The 23,563-nt window shown below is 37.1% G+C and overlaps 1 protein-coding gene across 1 annotated transcript in view; it reads left to right on the forward strand.

Moving 5' to 3' along the window:
• Window positions 1-23,563, forward strand: part of MMS22L (MMS22 like, DNA repair protein) — a 126,071-nt gene that overhangs the window by 59,184 nt on the left and 43,324 nt on the right. The gene's annotated exons all lie outside the window — the stretch shown is intronic.

Below are 23,563 nucleotides of genomic sequence, written 5' to 3' on the forward strand. Positions count from 1 at the left end.
TCCTTGAATATTCATTGGAAGGACTGATGTTGAAGCTTAAACTCCAATACTTTGGCCACCTGATGCTGGGAAAGATTGAAGGCAGGAGGAGAAGGGGATGACAGAGGATGAAATGGTTGGATGGCATCACTGCCTCAATGGACATGAGTTTGATGGTGATGGACAGGGAGGCCTGGTGTTGGCAAGAGTTGGACATGACTGAGCGACTAAACTGAACTGAATCAACATGATTAAACTAGAACTTACTTAATTGGCTTTATTTTTTTATTTTACTCATGTAGAGCTGTTTTTATCCCCCTGTTTCATGTAGTATGCACAAAATAAAAATACAAAAAAGAATGACATAAGGAAACACTTGTCTTTAGCACCAACTTATAGCACTACAAATATTATCGAATATTTTTACTTTGGCCGGTAGTTGGTGGGTTTTAGTTAACTTAAAAATACGTTACTAAATACTTAGGTTGGCACTTTGTGTAGGTTTTTTTTTTTTTTTTCCTTTTTTTTTTTTTTTTTAAGGTAGAGGCATAATAACCAAGCCAGAGTTTATTACTAGACAGCATATATGATGAAAGCTTCTAGTGTATAAGGAGCTTTAGTCAGTTTGAGTTCTCATTTTCCTATGCAGGGAAGAAAACTTTGAAGAATTAACAAATTTTAACTAAGTAGGCTGAGTGGGTGAAAGGTAGGTGGATAGCCTGCCAGCAAGTGGCTTTCTTCCTTGTGCCTTCTTGTTACATATTTGTATCACCCAGAGTGGTTATCACTTGAAACATCATCAGCTGTCTTTGTCTATCCTCTTCACTGGAGGGATACTTTTTGAGGGTGGCGGATTTGTCTTATTTGTATTTTAATTTTCAGCACTAGGTATCCAGTTAAAGTGCCTAATATATGATGTTGCTCAGTAAGTCTTTGATGATTCTGTCATGATGGATTAAAAAGTTAAGGAAACTAAGTAGAAAGCTATTGTGGGTGTTTTTTGTTTTTATTTTTTAAACTAGTAATATAAAACATATTAAAAAGTGATTTAAAAATGCAGTATGGTAGCAAAGAGCATTAGTTTTGAAGTCAGGACTAAATGATAGAGGGAATAATGGAAAGAAATGATCTGATGACCCAGGCTGGGGCTGTGTAATCAGGTAATAATATAAAAGCAACGTTTTGAGCTATTATGGACATTTTAGGTTTAGCGACTTCTTCCAGACTGCTGAAATTTTTCATTTGTTCTGTGGTCTGTGATTTCCTTCATTGGTAGTATTGATCTCATTACCCTAAGGATGTAAAAAAACCTTTAATATGATGCTATTTCATCTGATATTTCAGCCATGTAAATGCGGAGGTTGTAATTTTCAGTGACTTCAGTACCTGCACAGTTTTCTTCCTTGTGTGATGTTCTTACGCAGTTTTGAAGCGGATTGTCCAAATATGAGGCCTGCCTCTTAATTTTGATACTTTTTCAGCAGACTGGCTATGTATCTGTTGTCTCTGCAATCAGAAAAGGTCCTGTTTATCTCTGGGCAGGGTTAATTAAGCCTTAGGGCAGTGCTGGGTACACAGAGATCTGACAGAAAATCTGCCTGTGACTGGAAGATTGGCATGAACACTGTATTATCCCAACCCAAAAGGATAGAAATAGTGGGGGCCAGGGGGGTATCCAAGAGAGTCCTTATGGTACAGCTTCTGAGAGTTCCCTTTTGAAGTAGGGCGATGACTTTTAACAGATAGTCACATTTGTGTGAGAATTTTATCTTTTGTAGTTAATATTTTTCTTCCTAAAAGCAGACAGTTGTAATGAAATTATGTTTTCAGGCTATAAGTGCAGCTTAATTGCTATGACTCATGCATATTATGCATTTAAGTGTAACACATGGCATTAGGCTGGAGACTTCTGTTCTTTGTTTCATATGCAAACATAATTGTCCAGTGGAGCACTTGATACCTTTGATGATCGCTCTCTGAATCCAGTTTTCAAAGCATACTCATCAGAAGCAAACTTGATATAATCATCTGCTCTGCTGTAATTTACTTACAACCCTGGAAAATTCAATTATGAAAAGATGAGTGGAACCTTTTTTCTTCTTGGAAGAAGTTTACCACAAACTTTTATTAGTTGTATGTTTAAAATAGAGAGTTTCCACAAGTATTGTATTTTTTTGCCTCTAGCTTGAATTGCTGAAGTTTTACCTCTGCTATAAAATACTGTAATTTTAAAGATACTATGTCTTACCTTGGTCTCTCCGTCTTTTAGTTAGCATTAGGTTGTATTTTATTTGTCAGTTAATGATGGAAGGGAGTGCTAGCACAAAATGAAATTTTAAAATTTCCGCTATATTAATAAACTAGATAACAGTTATTCCACACAAAATATAGAAGTGGGTCGCTAACTTATGCTACCTCTGTATTTGAGTAGGTTTGGCACGGTCCGGATAATGGATATTCAGTGGTTTCTTTTAACTGCATTAATGTCACATTGAGAAATTTTATTCTGCCTTTCCCCCACCCAAATGCTTCACTTTCTTTTGAGGCAGTAAAGGGTTGTTTTAAAGAAACAGGAATAAGCTAATGTCCCACCCCCTAGAGTATACTTTGAAGGTATATCATTTGACTGTTGTGAAAAAAATTATGGTATATGCAAACTGTATTGAATTTCTTTGTCCTCTGTAAGATAAAAATATAAGGATATAGAACAGAATTTATTTTAATTCATTGTAAAATGTGTTAGTCTAGTATTGTATTGAAACTTGTAGTGTTTTGAGAGTGTAAATTTCTTTTGGAAGATGTGTCTGAAATGTTTTAATTTTACTGAAGGCACAGTGTACATGCGCATGTAGATGACAGGAGAGACCAGTTTTGAAAACTCTCTGGCCACCTCCTTTTTTCTTCTTACTTTAGATATGTTCTGTGAATTGTGCTTCGAGAAAGGTAGGGGGGAACGTGGTAAGAGGAAAGTCGAGGAATTAAAAATCATTCCAATAAAATGGTTTAATTTATGCCTCCGCAGTTAAGCAGTGCTCCTGGTTAACAGAAATACCCTTCAGCTACACAGGATTTTGGAGGGTTGGAGGGCACTCATTTGCACATAAATAGCCATTAACTGATAAATTCCCAGAGGTCTCCTGTTGCATGTTAGTGGTTCTGACCTACTTAGCTAGCTTAAATTTGTTTTACAGAATTATTATAATTCTATCCTTGGTACTTAAACTTTGTGATTAATGCATGCCTCACAATACAATTAAAGTATAATTATACAGTTTTGCGGTTTCCTATCGTGGTGTTATTATTACCAAGATCTGGATTTTGCAAATATTAGAAGAGTTAAGGTTTTGATATTTATTACTTTTGCTGTTATTATGTGATTATGTTAAATGAGACCTTTTTATGTCTGAAGAATGGATTTGAGAGAGGCAGACCATTCGATGCAGAATTTGTTAGCTTGGAAGTGATTGAATCAGTCACTGTGTGATCACTGGGTGCACTGTGTGGATTGACAAGTCCCGGTTTTTTCTTGCTTAACCTTTTTCAAATGTTTCTGAAGTATAGTAGATTCTTCACACCATTTTTTTTCTCCCCCGGAAGCAATATTGGAAAAATGTCGGGAAGCAATAGAAACACCCCAGAGTGGGGTGCAGTAGATCTGAACTGCGATGCTGACACTTACAAAAAGAACTCACGTTCTGGAGGCTCTGTGTTCTTACCTGTAAAGTGAGTAATTTGGACCAGAAGGGGTTGTTGAACCAAGGTGTTGCCGACCAAGTCTGGCCCATGGACTGTTTTTGTACAGCCAAATTGAGCTAATAATGGTTTTTACATTGCTTACAGGTGACTCTGTATGTGGTATGCAAGGCAGAAATAGTTACCCAAAAAAATTGTGCCAACTCTCTGACTACATGTTTCATAGGGTTTCCCTCAACTCTTGGCTTTCAGCATTAAATTACTGATTTTTCTTTTTTAATGCTGATGTTTTTTATATAGCCATGCCTATCTGTTTGGAGTTTCATTTCTTTCATGTTTACTATTTAGAGTCATCTGTGACCCATAGCCTTCTTTTCTGAACCCATTATGAATCCAGTTAGTATCCTTTTAAATTTGGGGATGATGACTACTTTTTAAAGAACCTTTACATGAAATTTAAATTTCTCTTAAAGGAAAGTTCCAGTAAAATGAGATACTATGGTGTCCTTCTGTCGAAAGGGAAGAAGAAACACTTATTTGAAATACTTCACACTTTGGAATGCTTTAAAAGTTGTGTTGTTTTATAGAAAAGTTACATAAATGTTAAGTAATATTTTCTAACAAACTTCAGAAACCTTTTCTATAAATTCTTTCTGAACATTACTTTTGGCTGACATATGGTATTGTATGACAGTAAGGTTTGGCATTCCCTGCCCCCATGTCACTGAACGTGGAATTATGGACCACTCTTAAAGCTTGGATGCATTTGAATGATGGTCAGCTATGACAGCTGGAGGAATTTGGCATCATCTAGTGTTTGCTTGTTAATATGCATTAAAGATAATGAGCTAAGTAAATTTTAAACCATTTTTATTTACTGCTGTGGGAGGCATTTTGGGCCCCTCAAGAAAAAAGCAAGGTCAGAAACAGGAGCTGCTTTGTAAAGTTGGCAGGCAGTCATCACATTTCTCCAAAGAGAAACTGGTTTACCCTGTAATAATCAGTCTAATGAATTCAGAAATTCATTGATTGTCCTAGCTCTGGGTAGATTAGGTAGAGACTTGCTTCAAGGAGTGGAATTTATGAAATGTTTGCTGCATCCAGCTAGCAGAGCCGCTATAATACAGCTGCCTCCTCAGTGCTTTGCTTTGATCCTGTGGAATGAAAGGACAGGAGGATCAGCTCAGGTCTAAATGAGATTACAGCTGGTTCTGCAGCTTATCTGGTCTATTGCCAACTAGTGTGGCTTTGCACGTCCTAAGGGGTTTACAACAGAAACTGTTTATTGAGTATCATCGGTTTACTCAACACAAGCAGGCTAATCCTTCCCAGCTTCAGCATGTTGTAGAATTGTGCAAGAGCCAAACTCAAAGCTGGTGTAGCCAGACCCTCTAGAGCCCTTTGTCTCGCTTTATATTGATTTTTACCTGAGTTAAAGACACTAAAAAAATAAAATAAAATAAAACCAATAACGAGTCCTATTGTGAGCAAAAGGTTAATCTTACCTAAAATCTTACAAAAAGCATCTGTTAACCCTAGAAGAGACAACCTTTTTTTTTTTTTTCTTTCTAGACAGGTGGGATTTTCTAGTTTCTAATTGTGAAGAACAAGATAAGAAAAACAGTTTAAAAGATCTTGCTACACAGTCCAAGTTAAATGCTTAAGTCTCTAGTTGTACTGTAACAAATGGCTTTGTGTATGGAATGTAAGATGATCTGTTTCTAAATGCTAAGTTTTTGTTTTATATCCATTTTGCACACTGCAATTATTATTATTATTAGCATGGCAAACAAAATGCATGAAAGCAAGGCTGGAAACCTTAATTAAAGAGTTCAACTGCCAGAGTTAATAACCAGTAGTCATTTTGCCTGGTGATCCCTTGATTAGTAGTATATTTCTTCAGTGAATGAAGACTGGTGATTAGGAGTATAATAAAGATATACCAATTATAAATAATCTTGTGTTTGTTCAAGTTTTGGTTTACTATTTTATTAGGCACTTATTGAAAACTTCAGGTGTAAAATTTTAATTACTGCAGTCTCATCTTGACTCGGGATCTTCAGTATGGCTTATAGAGGAAAATGATTTGGAATCAGACACACCTGGATTACAATTCCATTTCTGTTATTTATTGATCAAGTCATTTAACCTAAGTCCATTTTTTTCGCCACCAAATGGAGATACTATTTACCGTGCAGTATCTAAGCAAACCATATTAGAACATAATAGCAAGTAACACTGAGTTAATCACACTAGTCAAGGCTACTATAGTTGCTCAAGAACCCAGAGACATTGAAGATTATGTGTGTGGGATCCCTCCCATGCTGCTAGAAAGGATATTTAAAAGCTGTGGTGCAGTAATCATGACAGCTGTGCACTGCACCTATAGATCAGAAACACTCTTGCCATTTTTAAAGATGTCTAAATCTTGGGCAGGTGGACAGAGGTTACCTTTTCCTTCATGCACAGAAGTAGCTTCTGGAAAAGCCTTGTGGAGTATGAAATCTAGGCTAGTTTAAAATTTCTAAGAAGGCCTGAATCGTAAACTTGTATTTAGGATAGGTAAGTAAGCCATGTATTTATGTTCATTCCTACTCGAGTGATTATTTGGTTAATACATGCACAGCAATAGATGTGTAAATACTGTCAGCTGTATTAAGTGCTAAGTAAAAGACAAAGGTATACTGTTTAAGAAGAGTTCAGTGGTCTCTCCATTTACTTTCTCCTAATTGGCAGTGAACGTGTATCCTCAGCTATGTGTAAGCACAAAAATGTTACTATGGAAACATTTGGAGGCTTTCTAAATGTACTGTGTGATGGAATCAGCTAAGAGTGATGTTTATCTTAAACACATAGCTTGTCCAATATTTAAACCTAATGGACAAGATGTGTACCAGTTGAAAATGTAATATTTATCCAATCATTTCTATTCTATCAAGCCTAGCTCTAAAGCAATAGGTTGTACTCATAGAGTAATAAATTTTTAGTGCATTTGGAGATAAAGGCTATTGGTGGTGATTGCTTAAACTCTTTTTGCTCAATCATCTGAATGGTGCAAATCAAAGCATTTTGTCAGACTGTGAGAAGTTTCACCTAGATATTGCTTCCCACACACGCGGGTCACCATATAAATTACGTTCACGGTTTTACAGCGTAGCTGGTGCTAGAAGTTAAATTGATGCCCAGTGGTGGAACTCGTAAAACATTTTCCTGTTAACACGACCAGGCAGAGCTGACATTGTTGATGGTGGGGTTCGACGTAATAAACCATTGGTTCTAACAGTGATTTTTACTGTGTTTCAGAGGTGATGATGATACAAGTTTAGTGATCCAACAGTTCTTCCTGAATGACAGAAAATTAGCTCTACTATCTATATTACCAAATGCTGAGAACAGTAGGATAGGGGGTGATTGAAGCCTAATGTAACCTCAGGTTCTGAAAGATGATGAATTACAGGAGCAAACTCTTAACTCGATGTGTACCTTCTTCACAAAGAAAAATACTGATTTTTCTCAAAAGAATTGTGTTATATATCATCTGTTGGAGATTTGGAAATAACCTTGTTATTACCTTGTTATTAGAATATGTAGGATGTGCTTTCCTTTCAGAATCTTTTACACAGATGCTTTTAGGTTGATTATCATTTCTGAAAGGAAAGCGGTTTTACATTTGGTTAGCTTTTCATTTCTATGTTCTCTAAATTTACTTTTCTTTAAAGACATTAAGCTTTATCAAAGGCTTTTCAATTAAGAACCACAGCAACAAAAATGTAAACATTTTTTCCCCGTGAAAGTAAATTTCAGGGGTTAATTTTCTTCTGCTGGTTATAAACAATGGAAATTATGTTAAAGTTTATTTTGAAATATTTCTTTGGTCATAAAACTTCATCTTTTCTTGTTTAAAGTAAGTTAGTTTTTTCTCATTTCTGGTTAAAATTCACAGAATGGTAATAAAGCCCTTCTATTTTATCACTGTAAGCAGGGGTCTTTCCAATCATTTTTCGGTGCTGTTTTTGCTCTTTTCACCCTGTTGCACATTCATACACAATTGGTGATTTTCCTGTAGTTTAGTTCAGTTTTATGAGAGATCAATAAATCTTTATTCACCTTTTTACCATTGCTTACCACAGTTTATGCACAATTTTTTTTTTTTTTTTTTGCATCAGGAGATGAGCTTTTTTGTTGTGAAGATAAATATTATCAATTATGCTACACAGATGAAACCTGCCATGTACAAATAGCATGTATCAGGCCTCAAGCATGCAGAACCAGATAAATCAGCTCATATGCTGAAGCCTTGCAAAAAAAAATTAGTGATGTAACAAAAGCCTTTGAGGCTCTCAACCCTAGTAATGGAGCTTCATAGTAACTCACAGATTGTTGACAAAAGGAGTAATCTTTTAGCAAAACTTTTTCCCCTTCTATCTTTTCCTCCCTTTTAAATAACTGCCCTAAAGGTAGCAAATGGCCTCTCCAGAAAGAAATGCATGTGTAACTAAGTATCTGAAATAGCTACAAAATTAAAACTAAGAAATGAATGGGCTGTTAACATGCAGGTTTGTTCCAAATAAGCTTATACATTTATTTGGTTTGCTAATTGATCTTACTCATTGACTAGTAACTGCTTTTTCTGTATAGAATTCAGATGAAACTTTCAAAGTTAGAGATTTGATACACAGGTTACAGCTGGGTTGTTGAGGACAGGAGAGGCACAGAGGGTAGAAATGAAAAGGAGGGCGAAGAGGAGTCAGGGTTGGAAATCTATAGGAAACATTTAGTGGGAAACAGGGTCTAATTAGTGGGTTTCATTCATTTGAAGCAAACCCTTTTTAAAAGTCTCATGAAACCTATAGTCTTTCTCATCACAAAAATATATCTACACAAAACTTTACACATAATTTCAAGGGGTTTATAGACTAGAATTCTAAAGCATATCTACCCCAGGTTTTGTGTTTTATTAGTAATTAAGCTGTTATTCTTGTTAGAGTTTGGTTATATTTTTGGTAAAGAATATTTTTTCTTATTGGCTTCCCAAGTGGCTCAGTGGTAAAGAGTCTGCCTGAAAATGCAAGAGACCCGGGAGACTCGGGTTTGATCCCTGGGTCAGGAAAATCCCCTGGAGAAGGGAATGGCAACCCCCTCCAGTATTCTTGCCTGGAAAATCCCATGGACAGAGGAGCCTGGCGGGCTACAGTCCATGGGGGTCACAAAGAGTTGGACACGACTGAGCGTCTGAGCACACATTCTTTCTTCTACATCCCTAGGTATTTTTTAACTCTTTTGCTTGACTGAGTTTTGAAACCTGAAAACTTGGTCAGTAAGTAGGGCTGATGATGAGGTTTATTAGATCCATTATCACAATTGGCAATGGTCAGTGGTGTCTTGTTTTGTAATTTACTACATTTCTTGAATGTAAGAGAAATATTGAAGATGTAGAATGCCTAAGACGTTTTAGAAAAAATATTTATCAAGGAACACTACTTTTCCCATTGCATTAGCTGTTGTAATTATACATTAGTACAATCTGTTGACATAGAATTGAATTTGATTTAAATGGAAAGGAAAAAAAGACTGGACATTTTCAATATTTATTGATACACCTAGTCCATTAAGGTAAATTATAGAGCAGATTTCACTGTGACAGGAACATTTGGGTTAATGTAGTTAAGAATCAGTCAACATTGCCATTAGACCCTTTCTTTTTAGGAATTTATTACCACCAATTAGGAAAAAGTGCTCACAAATGGAATTTAGCCCTAGCTTACTTGTGGAATATTTGATCTCCCAAATGTTTGAATCTTTAATAAAATGATCCTGAATTCTTTTGAATCAAGCTACTTTGTCCAACGTTGCAACTAAACACATCTAATAAGATGTGTAATCCTTGCAGCTGTAAGTAGAGGGTTCAGTTCAGTTCAGTAGCTCAGTCGTGTCCGACTCTTTGCGACCCCATGAATCGCAGCACGCCAGGCCTCCCTGTCCATCACCAACTCCCGGAGTTCACTCAGATTCACGTCCATCGAGTCCGTGATGCCATCCAGCCATCTCATCCTCTGTCATCCCCTTCTCCTCTTGCCCCCAATCCCTCCCAGCATCAGAGTCTTTTCCAATGAGTCAACTCTTCGCATGAGGTGGCCAAAGTACTGGAGTTTCAGCTTTAGCATCATTCCTTCCAAAGAAATCCCAGGGCTGATCTCCTTCAGAATGGACTGGTTGGATCTCCTTGCAGTCCAAGGGACTCTCAAGAGTCTTCTCCAACACCACACTTCAAAAGCATCAGTTCTTCGGCACTCAGCTTTCTTCACAGTCCAACTCTCACATCCATACATGACCACTGGAAAACCCACAGCCTTGACTAGACAGACCTTTATTGGCAAAGTAATGTCTCTGCTTTTGAATATGCTCTCTAGGTTGGTCATAACTTTTCTTCCAAGAAGTAAGCGTCTTTTAATTTCATGGCTGCAGTCACTATCTGCAGTGATGTTGGAGCCCCAAAAAATAAAGTCTGACACTGTTTCCCCATCTATTTCCCATGAAGTGATGGGTCCAGATGCCATGATCTTCGTTTTCTGAATGTTGAGCTTTAAGCCAGCTTTTTCACTGTCCTCTTTCACTTTCATCAAGAGGCTTTTTAGTTCCTCTTCACTCTCTGCCATAAGGGTAGTGTCATCTGCATATCTGAGGCTATTGATATTTATCCCGGCAGTCTTGATTCCAGCTTGTGTTTCTTCCAGTCCAATGTTTCTCATGATGTACTCTGCATAGAAGTTAAATAAGCAGGGTGACAATATACAGCCTTGACATACTCCTTTTCCTATTTGGAACCAGTCTGTTGTTCCATGTCCAGTACAGCTGACTATATACTGTTGTTTTCAGAAGCGGCTACTGGGATGGTGAAAATTAAGCTAGCTTTTGAAGGATGGTTTTATTAATTAGCTTTAAAAGATGCACTTCATAAGTTCGCAAACAGGCTACTCTATATCTAGGGATTATTAAAATGAAACTCGTTTTTAAAAGCTCAATTATTAATGAAATGGTAAAGCAACAGAACTGAGTAAAATTTATTGAGCGTAAATGTGATATTATCTCTAGAATATCTCAGTAGTTGCTTGTTAATAGGTATTCTGTGGTGGATAGTTAGGAAACTAAAGTTGTCTTTCTTCAAATAATCTTGTCTTTGCAATTCATTTGTCCTAAAACAAGTCTGGAATTTCTGAGACTGTTGCAGATGGTCCCTCAGAGTCTTGAAACATAGCTGTTTCATCTTAAATTTTCCTTTGCACCGTTGCAGATACCACCTCTTATTTGTACTTTTAATGAAGAAAAGTCTTTGTTCTTCCTCATGTATGAAATCCTTGAATCAGGTCTGTATCTTTCTCATCTTTAAATTCCTAATTTCTACCATAGTACTTAGTATAAAGTGGGAGCCTATTGTTTAAAGCATAATAAACTCTGCCAAAATTTAGTGGCATAAAACACACCCAGAACAATTTTTTCATAATACAATGCTTACAGATCATGTAGGTCAAGAATATGGAAAGCCAAGGACAGCTCTTCACTGCTCTCCTGTGTCTAGGGGGGCCTCAGCTAAAATGTTTCAATTTGGGATAACTAAAAAAGCTGGAGACTTTTTGGTCTCAGTGCAAACAAAAGTCAGTTTATACTATACTGTAATCTGTAAAGTGTACAATAGATTATGTCTTAGAAAACAACATATGTGCCTTTATTAAAAAATACTTTATTGCTCAAAAATGCTAAACATCATCTGACAACACAGTTGCCACAAACTTTCAATTTGGAAAAAAAAGCAGTATCTGAGAAGTGCAGTAAATGAGGTCTACCACTATTGCAAAAAAAAATACATTCTGATTTCCTCTTTCAACCAGTTCATAAGGTCCCCCTCCTTTTTGCTTGTATGAGAATTCTGTAGATAACTATTTTGGTAAGATTTAATGCATGTATGGTTTCCCAATTATACGTATCCACTTACAGTTAAAGAGGAAGAGAACCATGTTTGAACTCCCAAAAGACTGGTATGACAACTATAGATATTGTATCAAAGATGTGTACATTTTGCTGTGAGACTTATTACAGGGAGGGTCTTCACTCTGAGTGCTTCTGACATCAAGGACAAAGATGCTGGGTCATTCATGTTCTTTCCAAACAGTATTCTGGTAGCAGGCCAACTTGGAAAGTAAATAGTTTTATATTGAGCCCAAATCCCTCCCCTCTTACTTTCTTCATTATCTTGTACCCATATACTTGCTCTGAAATTTGGAGGGTAAATTCCTGGAAAGAAGGGATCTAACTGAACATAAGCAGTACAGTGTTACTGTAGCATTACTCCTTTGAAAATGAGTTGTCACAGGCAGATGATGATTACTTTTGTACTTTTAGAAATCCCTTTAAGTCATGACATCCGTCTGCTTTTGGTTTCTTTCAGTTTTAATGTCAAAGAACTTTAGCCAAGCCTTAATGTGGTCTTTACCCTCAGCCATTTATTTCCTTGAAGGCATCTTAAGGTGCTGTAAAAACTTCAGTCTTAATATCCAGCATGACACTGTTTCTTTGAGTCATTGTGTTGAGTTCAGGACTATTACTTGTTGATCACAGGCCAAGCTGTTCCTCCAAACAGAATAAATGGCAGGAACAGACCACAAAAAGATAAGCATTCAACTTAAGATAGTGCAGTAGAGACCCCATTTACTAAGAGCATTTGCACTACATTGTGCTAATAATATGAATGGCTATAGATTAGGCTCTGTTTTATTAAATTAATGCATAAGATAGCATTCAAGCATTGGCAAAAAATATAAAACGGGTATTGTGATGAGTGGTTATTTGTACAATTGATCCTTGAACAACTTGGGTTTGAACTGCCCAGGTCCACTTTTGTGAAGATATTTTTTAGTAATAAATACTATAGTACTACACAGTTCATGGTTAGTTGAATCTGTGGATGCAGAGGAACTGCAGATTTGGAAGACATATATGCAGATAAACCTCTCCGTTGTTCAAGGGTTAGCTGTGTGCATGTGTGCTTGGTCGGGTGAGCACCAGGCTCCTCTCTCCATGAGATTTCCCAGGCAAGAATACTGGAGTAGGTTGTCATTTCCTTCTCCAGGGGATCGTCCCAACCAGGGATCAACAGATTCTTTACTATTGAGCCACATGGGAAGCCCCTAAGTCATATGTACACATACTTAAAGAGTGTTGAATTTTTTAATGAAGATATTTCAAAGACAAATAGCATTGTAACATTGCTCTGTGCAGTTACACGGAGTGTTTAAATGTGTATTTGTCTAAGATAGGGCTTATAAGTGCTAGGTTATATTGAGAACATATGTGGGTGTGTTGGGTGTATAAGTTGGTTTTGTTTCTGTTAATTCTCCCCACCTTAAAGAATTGTTTACTTGTAGCTAACATTTTAGATGGCATGGCCCTCTGTGACCTGGTCTCCATCAATAATATAGTTTCATTTTCCATCATTCTGCCCCTTGACTTTTCATCTTCTGAAAATACTAGCCTGTTCATGAGTTTCCACAATACCATGCAGTGTCATGTCACTTTGCTTTACTTATGTTATTACAACTTCCTGAAGCTTTTTGTGTTTTTTTTTTTTTTTTTTTTTCAGTTAACAGCTTCCTTAATCTGATAATGGTGTATTTACCCCTTGAGGCCTTCATCAAACCCCCAGGTGGCCTAAATGTTTCCTTTGTGTGTATCGTAATATTCTGTAGATACCTCTGCCTCCTCACTTAATTGTAAGTTCTTTGAGAGTACTGACCATATTCGATTGTATCTAGTACACTACCTCAAGTAACTAATAGACATTAAAATGTTCATTAAAATCAGCTGAACTACTGGGCACAAGTGACATCTGAATCCGAATATACTTTTGGATTCTAGGTCTAGATTTCCCAAAAACTTTGGGGATTTTGTTACTTAAATTTTCTGTTGGCAAATCAAATTATACTCTTCTTGTGTAGTAATTAACTGTCCCTCCTACCTTTGTTTCCCTCTCCTAAAAGTTAGCAATAACATAGATTGCTCCTTTCTCTCCTTCACAAAATGCCAAATAATTACTGTTAGCTTTCTTATTTCTTCATAAAGTAGCTTAAATTGCACATTAACTCATACCTGCATGTTTATAGAAGCTTCATAATTGGTCTCTCCTGTCTCTCGTCAGTTTTTATTCTAATCCATTCTGTTTGCTATTACCAGATTAATCTTTCCCAAAGCACAAAATCACTCCTCAGTTCAAAATCTTAGTGGTTCCTGTTAGGTTGGTGCAAACATAATTGTGGTTTCGGACCATGAATTTTAAATCATTATAACTAGGCTTAAACACATCTTTATTAATCAAAATAGGAACCATTACAATTAACATGTTTTTGCCAATGAGAAATAGGTTTGTTTATTACTGTAGTGTAAAAATCCTTGTTGCAGGATTCAGTGATCTCTTAGAAAGCATTTCCTGCATCGTGCTGGTTGTGGAAGCATTTTACCTGCAAGAAGTTGTTGAGATGCTTAAAGAAGTAGTAGTTGGTTGGCAAGAGGTCAAGTGAACATGAGGATGAGGCAAAGCTTCATAGCCCAATTCATTATTCAACTTTAGAAGTGGGCTACTTGCTGTCAGGTGTAGTCGTGCAGAAGAATTGGGCCCTTTCTGTTGACCGGTCCTGGCTGAAGGTGTGGCAGTTCTCAGTGTATCTCATTGCTTTGCCGAGCAAACTTCTCAAATGGAATGGTTTCACCGGGATTCAGAAAGCTGTAGTGGATCAGACAGGCAGCAGATCACCAAACAGTGACCATGACCTTTTTTTGGGCACAAGTTTGGCTTTGGAAAGTGCTTTGGAGTGTCTCGGTCTGACCACTGAGCTGATCTTCGCCAGTTGTATAAAATCCACTTTCTGTCACATGTCACAAACCAGTCAAGTTACGATTCATTGTTGTTGCATAAAATAAGAAAAGACGACACTTCAAAATGACAGTTTTTTTGATTTGTGGTCCGCTGATGAGGCATTTACTAATCAAGCTTTTTCACCTTTCCAATTTGCTTCAAATGCTGAATGACAATAGAATGGTTGATGTTGATTTCTTCAGCAGCTTCTCGCGTAGTTGTGAGAGGATCAGCTTCGATGACTGCTCTCAATTGGTTGTTGTCAGCTTCTGATGTCAGTCTCACTATCAGCTCCTCATCCTCAAGGCTCTTGTCTCCTCTGCAAAACTTTTTGAATGACCACTGCACTGTACATTTTTTAGCAGTTCCTAGGCCAAATGTGTTGTTGATGTTACAAGTTGTCTCTGCTGCTTTACGACCCATTTTGAACTTGAATGAGAAAACCACTCAAATTTCCTTTTTGTCTAACATTTCCATAGTCTAAAATAAATATAAAATAAGCTGCAAGTAATAAGTCATTAGCAAAAAACTATAAAATGAGAAATGCCCATTAAAATGATTTATAACATAACTACATTTATTTAAGAATGTGTTCCAATATCAAAGGCAAGTTTCCGCAATGCAAAAACCACGATTTTGCACCAATCTAATACCTACAGAATGAAGTCTAGATTTTCTTGTTTTAAGAGCACGATGTGCCTTAATCATTTCTATACCTCTGGCTTTGCGTACAGTGACTGACATTATAACTTCTTGTGAAGTGAATGAGGAGAACATGTGACTGAACCAGTATTCAATTTGTCTTTATTTTCTACCCTTAAGTTTATTGCCTTCTAATTCTGCTATAAAAATTATCCATTATAGTCAGAGTAGTTACTAGTTTTTTCCCATTCCTCAAATACCTTGCTTTTTCATATGTTCCTTTTAAAAGAAATTATATAACACTTCTGCTTTGTGGCTTGTTATCCAGTTTGATTTTATCTAAAGTTCTTTGAAGAATCTACTTGATGTGGAACTCAGTTTCATCTTTGATTCATCTGCTTTTCCTTCTGTCATTTTTTGTGCTTTAGCCAACTGGCCTCCTAATTGTTGTTCTTGAGCCCATAAAACCACTAGCCTAGGCACCTATGTGGAGAAGGCAATGGCACCCCACTCCAGTACTCTTGCCTGGAAAATCCCATGGATGGAGGAGCCCAGTAGGCTGCAGTCCCTGGGGTTGCAGAGTCGGAAAGGACTGAGCGACTTCACTTTCACTTTTCACTTTCATGCATTGGAGAAGGAAATGGCAACCCACTCCAGTGTTCTTGCCTGGAGAATCCCAGGGATGGGGGAGCCTGGTGGGCTGTCGTCTATGGGGTCGCACAGAGTTGGACATGACTGAAGCGACTTAGCAGCAGCCGGTACCTATGCACTTTCGTTTCTTGTGCCTGAAATTCTCTCTCCACGTGTACCCATGTGCTTCTCCCCCTTGCTCATTTAAGTTTGCTCTTGTGTCACCTCTTCAGAAGGTATTTCCTGATATTCCTAGTTGAAATATCATCATCACTCATTATCCCTGTACCTTGATTTCTATTTATCCATAAAGCTCACCACAACCTGAGGTGATCCACATCTGTGTTTAATTATCTGTCTCTCTTTAAACAAGCTCCAGGGCAGAGACTTTGTTGTGATGACTTTGTATCCCTCCTGCCTAGAACTCGTGTAATATGCATTGAATTACAGAGAGTAAATGTATGGAATTTATATGCCTTTGTGTTTTTAGTTGCTCATTTTCACTTTTCTCTTCCTTAACCTGTCCTCTGAGAATCATTTCCATGCCTGTTTTATTCTGCTGCTGTCAATGATCTTTAGTTTCTGAATTACTGTAAAACCTATATATTTTTTTAAATTAATGTATTTAATTTGAGACTAATTACTTTACAGTACTGTAGTGTTTTTTGCTATACATTGACATGAATCAGCCATGGGTGTACATGTGTTCCCCATCCTGAACCCACTTCCTTCCCCATCCCATCCCTCAGGGTCATCCCAGTGCTCCGGCCCTGAGCACCCTGTCTCATGCATCGACCCTGGACTGGCGATCTATTTCACATGTGATAATATACATGTTTCAATGCTATTCTCTCAAATCATCCCACCATCGCCTTCTCCCACAGAGTCCAAAAGTTGGTTCTTTACATCTGTGTCTTTTTTGCTGTCTTGCATATAGGGTCATCATTACCATCTTTCTAAATTCCATATATATGTGTCAATATATTGTACTGGTGTTTTTCTTTCTGACTTGCTTCACTCTGTATAATAGGCTCGAGTTTCATCCACCTCATTAGAACTGATTCAAATGCATTCTTTTTAATAGCTGAGTAATATTCCATTGTGGATCTGTATCAAAGCTTTCTATTCCATTCATCTGCCAGTGGAGATCTAGGTTGCTTCCATGTCCTGGCTATTATAAACACTGCTGTGATGAACATTGGGGTACACGTGTCTCTTTCAATTCTGGTTTCCTTGCTTTGTATGCCCAGCAGTAGTGATTGCTAGGTCGTATGGCAGTTCTATTTCCACATCTCCACACTGTTCTCCATAGTGGCTATACTAGTTTGCATTCCCACCAACAATGTAAGAGGGTTCCCTTTTCTCCACACCCTCTCCAGCATTTATTGCTTGTAGACTTTTGGATAGCAGCCATTCTGACGGGCATAAGATGGTACCTCATTGTGTAAAACCTAAATTTTGTTTTACCCTTATGCCTGTAGAGTACAGGAATGATTATCAACCTTCTCTCGTACAGAATTACAATTGAATACTCAGTGTGATTCATGGACTACTTGTTGTGTGATCATTTCTTCATCTCTTGCAAGAATCAAGTAAGACATTTTCAATAAATGGAATATCTGTTATTAGCCAGAAAATCAGAATGTTAAATGAGAATGTGTGTGGCAACCCTATTCTATGTGTTTGACTTTAGTGAACTAATTTAATCCCATAGATACTATTATTGTCACCATTTTATAGACAAGAAGAGCCAGGAAGGTAACTGCTTAAAGTGTGGCCATGGGCATGCAAAATCTGCCTGCTAGACAGGTAGACGCTCGCGCCCTTCCCCAGACCCACTGAGTGAGAACTGTTTTTAAAATAATAAGCTTTGACCCTAGAGTTGTAGGTGAAGTAGGATCTTTAGTGAAGTCAGAACTTCCATATTTCTAGAAAGCTCAACAGATGATTTTAATTGTAGTCAAGATTGAGAACTACCAAAGTAGATCCCTGTCTTAGTGTACCATAAAATGCAATGAAATATCCTCAAAACTTTTAAATCACTTGAGACCCATAGTCACCTACATATAGAAGACTAATAAAATTATAAGGATAACATAAAAATAATCACTTTTTATTGATGTATTTTCGTGCTATACCCTATTTTGGGGATAGGGACAAGGAAATTTTTTCCACAGGAAAATTTTAAGTAGTCACACGACATTGAAATTTGGAATCCCTATAGCATTCTCTACTTACCAGAACTATTAAACTTTGAAAATGTGTGTGTCTTTTGTGCCATCAGGATTGGATGTTATACTGCTTTGTAACTACCCCTTTTAGGAACTTAGCATATGAATGAATGAATACAGAAATAATGGCATTTAAGACATGTATTACTTATTTGGGTAGTAAAATGGTATTTGGGGTAGCTGTAGCATAGTTGCATGATAGCTTGACTGCCTGGATTCAAATTCTGTCTCTGCTGCTTACCAACAGTGTAACCCAATCAAATTATTTATTCTTTCTGTTCTTAGATTCCTTGTCTACAAAATGGGAAAAATAATGCCTACAGAATTAAACTAGTTAATAAAGGTCAAAAGCAGAATAGGGTAGCACATATATTCTCACTAAACAGTCTTTGATTCTCTGGCCAATAATATTCCATTATTCCATTTGTGGAATATGTTTTATTGGGAGTTCTTGTAACAGTTGAGGAAATGGCCATGCCACTAGTAATTGAGAGAGTAGACTTTGTTCTCTGGTGTGTCTGTCTCTAGAGCCCATGTCTTTCTAGATAATGCTCTACTGAATGTGTGAACATGATTGTTAGAAATTGGAATGAATAACAATAAAACTAAAATAAATATTACCTTACCTTATAGCCTATAAATTGTTTTTACCTAAGTTGTGTAATTTGACACTTTAATAGCTCTGTAGAGGATAGTATGGCAGTATTCCCGTTTAACAGATGAAAAACTAAGTCTTAGTTTTCCAAGGTCACAGACTGGTCTTCTGTCTCCTACACAAGTGTTCATTTGGATAATTTTTCCTTACACTTCGAGGAGGCTTTTTATCCCTATCTTGTTGTTGTTCAGTCTCTTACTCGTGTCCAGCTCTCTGCAGCCGTATGACCCCCCCCGTACGCCAGGTTCCCTGTCCTTCACTATTTCCTGGCATTCGCTTAAACTCACGTCCATTGAGTCAGTGATGCATCCAGCCACCTCATCCTCAGTCACCTCCTTCTCCTGCCCTCAATCTTTACCAGCGTCAGGGTCTTTTCCAGTGAGTCAGCTATTTGCATCAGGTGCCGGAAGTACTGGAGTTTCAACATCGGTCCTTCCAGTGAATATTCAGGGTTGATTTCCTTTAGGATTGACTGGTTTGATCTCCTGGCAGTCCAAGGGACTCTCAAAAGTCTTCATCACATCAGTTCAAAAGCATCAATTCTTTAGCCTTCAGCTTTCTTTATGGTCCAACTCTCCCATCTGTACATGGCATTGGAAAAACCATAGCCTTGACTCTACAGACCTTTGTCAGCAAAGTGATTATCTCTGCTTTTTAATACATGGTCTAGATTTGTCATAGCTTTCTTCCAAGTCACAAGTGTCTTTTAATTTCATGGTGCAGTCACCATCCACAGTGATTTTAGAGCCCAAGGAAAGAAAATCTGTAATTGTTTCCACTTTTTCCCCATCTACTTGCCAAAAAGTGATGGGACTGGTTGCCATGGTCTTCATTTTTTCAGTGTTTAATTTTAAGCCGGCTTTTCACTCTCCTTTTTCACCTTCATTTAGAGGCTGTTTAGTTCCTCTTTGCTTTCTGCTATTACAGTGGTATCATTTACATATCTGAGGTTGTTGGTATTTCTCCCAGCAATCTTGATTCCAGCTTGTGAGTTATCTAGCCTGGCATTTCTCATGATGTAGTCTGCATAAAAGTTAAATAAGCAAGGTGACAATATACAGCCTTAATGTACTTCTTTCCCAATTTGGAACCGGTCCTTTGTTCCATGTCCGGTTCTAACCGTTGCTTCTTGTCCTGCATACAATGGTGCATTATATATGACCAGAAGTATCATTGCCAGTACTGGGCTTTTTTTTTTTTTTTTAATCATCGCTTGATAGTTAAAACAGCCAGTAAACTCCTTGCCTTGACCTCACATATTCACTTAGTCATTACCACCCACTCACCTCCTTGCCCATGTACACACAAATACATGGAGGCCCCATTCCAGGGAGTCCCTATAGGATATGCCTGGGCTACTACTCACCAGCCTGGTTTCTGACCTGTTGCATCTCCCTGCCTGGAGAATCCCAGGGACGGGGGTGCCTGGTGGGCTGCGGTCTGTGGGATCGCACAGAGTCGGACACGACTGAAGCGACTTAGCAGCAGCAGCAGCAAGTTCTCATTATCTTCTAGTGAGACTTTGCAGTATTGTCTTTATACCTAGAATCTGTTTTTGTTTTATTTTGTTTTTATTTTTTTGAAGGCAGGATTGGATTAAATGGTTTTTAAGATACCTTCCAGCTTTAAAACCTTGTTTTGGGGGGATTGTTTGTTTGCTTTCTGGTAATTTCACTAGTTTGGTTATCTTACATTCTTTCTGGGTGGTAAAGCAGATTATAGCCCTATTTTATAGATGTGAATAAGAATAACAAGAAGATCCAAAGTACCTAAGGTTTTTTTTTTTTTTTTTTTTTTTAGTAAATTTAATTGAAACTAAAAATGGTAGAGTATCCTGATTCCCATCCAGTTTATTTAGTTACATTCATCAAACAGTTGGAATCATCACTCATAGTGGTTTAGAACAACTTTTTTTTAACTTAGAGCTTCCCATTATATTTTTCACTGATGTAGATTGAAGTTGGCAGGCTTTGAAGTAGAACTTAAAAAAAGGAATTCAGTTATTAATTTTTGTTAACCCCCTTGCTTTCTGTTAGCTCTTACCAGTCATATTAATAGATTCCTCAGTATATTTGTATGTCTTTGTGAGGATGGGGAGGTGGGAGGGTGAGATATATAAAATCACTACAAAAAGTAACATGGAAATAAAAATAGGAAAACAAATCTTGGAAAGTGGAGAACAAGAACAGTTATGTACAGGATCAGGAAAGTGCTTGAACTAAAGAAGGTAAACCCAAAGAAGCAGGATACCAGAGCTATTAATAAAACAGAAGCATACGAAAACCTGGATAACTAGGTATGTACAAGTTTGGGCATTTCCATAGTGTAGCAATGGGCTTCTCAGGTGGATCCATGGTAAAGAATCTACCTGTCAACCCTGGAGATGAATGTTCCATTGCTAGGTCAAGAAGATACCCCAGAGAAAGGAATGGCAATCCACTCCAGTGTTCTTGCCTTCGAGATCCCATAGACAGAGGGGCCTGGTGGGCTACAACCCATGGAGTTGCAAGGAGTCTGGCACAACTTAGCGACTAAACAACTACAGTGTACTGATAGGTTCCTGAACACTTTTGAGGATGTTATTCTTCACATGTAATCTTCACAATAACCTTGGTAGGTGGATGATAAATGATTTTTCCTAATTTTAACTCTTTAGAAAATGAAATTTGGATGGTTACTCATTTTTTTTAAGGTCACACAGCTCTGAGTGGCTTTGCTAATAACCAGTAGTTTTACCCAACACAAGCTACTTCTGTTGCCTCAATTTCCTTGATTATAAAATTTGAATCATAATTATACCTACCTCATAGGGTAAGAAACAGTGCTTACAAACTTCTAGTGTGGTTCTTGGCACATGGTAAGTACTAGTAAATGCTAGATGTTGCTATTGTTTCTGTGAAAGCTGCAATTTAAATAGATGCAATTTAAATGCTTGACATTCAGCAGATTTTTTTTTTCTGCTATATTGGATCTTTTAGAACATAAGTGGGCTGGTTATGCATGTATATTTCCAAAATGATTTTAAAGTCAGTCTTCTACTTAAAACCTACATCCCTACCACTTTACAAAGCAAAGCTACATGTGGCTTGTCCAGCTTCTTTTCTTAGACTTAGTAAAATTTCTTCAATCCAAGTAGGGAGAGAAGAAAATTGATCAATGTTTTAATTGTGTGTGTGTGTGGGCACACACACATGCACGTCTTAGTGTTAAAGGGTGTGTGTCTTAGTGTATAAGGGAAAGTATGGGCTTCAGAGTCAGATTTTGATTCAGATTATGGGGCCAGCTCTTCTTAGCCATGTGACCTTTGGGGATATCATTATCATCTTTATCCTCTATAAAGAGGATTAGTGACACCCATCTCATAGAATTGTTGTGATTTTTAGTTAAAGAATTTCCAGCTTCATAAAGGATGATCAGAAATGATACCGCTTCCTGGAGAATCGCTTTTAAAGAGTGAATAAAATGGCTTATTTTATTTAGAAATAGTAAAATCCATCCTACCCAAGTATAGTAAATTATTTATTATCCTTTGAGACCAATATACTTGAAAAAGCTTTAGATGGGTTTTGCAAATGGTGGTATTATTTCACTTGGACTTCAGTGTCTTGAAATGTACCCATGAATTTTGCTTTGTTGATATAGGCAATTGAGTTAGTTGCCAAATGGATTTTAGTGGTTTGATATTCATCTTACTCAAAGCTAAAGGACCTGAAATAATCTTTAGCCACTAGTTCACGTTGAAAGCATCTCAGGCAAGTTTTACAGGAAGAGGACATGGCAGATATTTGGTTAGTTTTTATGAAACTTGCTTACTACGATACTCTTTCTCCAGGTATTTTGAACTGCCCCCTGTACTGCAAGTAGCATTAAGTTGTGTCTCATAGTTATCCAAGAATTCCAGTGTAGAGAGACATAGTCCTAATGTTACATAACTTATACTTAAAATCTTTACTTTTGTGTATTTATGTGAAAAATACGATGATGTGGTCTTGCCACCAGTTTTGATCTTTTTGTGGAATTGCTTTAGATCTGTGCATTAGTTAGTTCCATATTTTATATAGTTATTTTGAGTGTCCACTTCCTCTTGATGAAGCATTTCATTTAAAGCATCAGGAATGTTTTTCCTTCTTTTTTTAACGTACTAGTCATTTTTCTTAATGGAATACTGCTACTGTCAAAGGAAGTATTCTGGCTTAGCTCCACTGGTTAATTTTCACTGTTTGCTCTTTAATTGCAAACAAATCTAAGGGTGCTGTTTATGCATTTGTGTCTACTCAGTTGAGATGGCAGTTATATATACAGAAATAGAAATAACATTACAGTTATATATATGGAAACAGGAATAACATCACAGTTGCTCGTTTAGTTTTAAATAATATTATTAATTGTTGGGCATATTGCATTAATGTCTTCTGTTCCAGATCACTAGAAAAATCTTTTGGTATTCACCTCTGTTATGTTTCTGTTAAGGTCTTAGAGGTGTCTCAATTTTCCATAGGAAAAGTGAGTAAATGACAAATCAAAACTTGAGGCAGCATTGAATTCATGTTTTACTGATTTATGGAGAAGAATGATTTTATTATTTTCTACCATGTGAAAATGATTATGGGTCTTTTTGGACCAAACGACTAATAATGTTGTATCTAGCACAGTTCTAAACAAGGAAAGTATTTTAATTTAAAATATCACATATAAGCCATAAATACTTTCCTCTTGGTACATCATAACCTAGAGCTCACAGAAGAAGTGGCTTAAAATTTTGTTTTTATGTCTAGATTGTAAGTAAAATCACTTGTCATAGCAAGTTGCAAAATGCAAACCTTCATTTTG

This window comes from Oryx dammah, unplaced genomic scaffold (assembly GCF_014754425.2).
Source record: "Oryx dammah isolate SB20612 unplaced genomic scaffold, SCBI_Odam_1.1 HiC_scaffold_4, whole genome shotgun sequence".
Lineage (NCBI taxonomy): Eukaryota > Metazoa > Chordata > Mammalia > Artiodactyla > Bovidae > Oryx > Oryx dammah.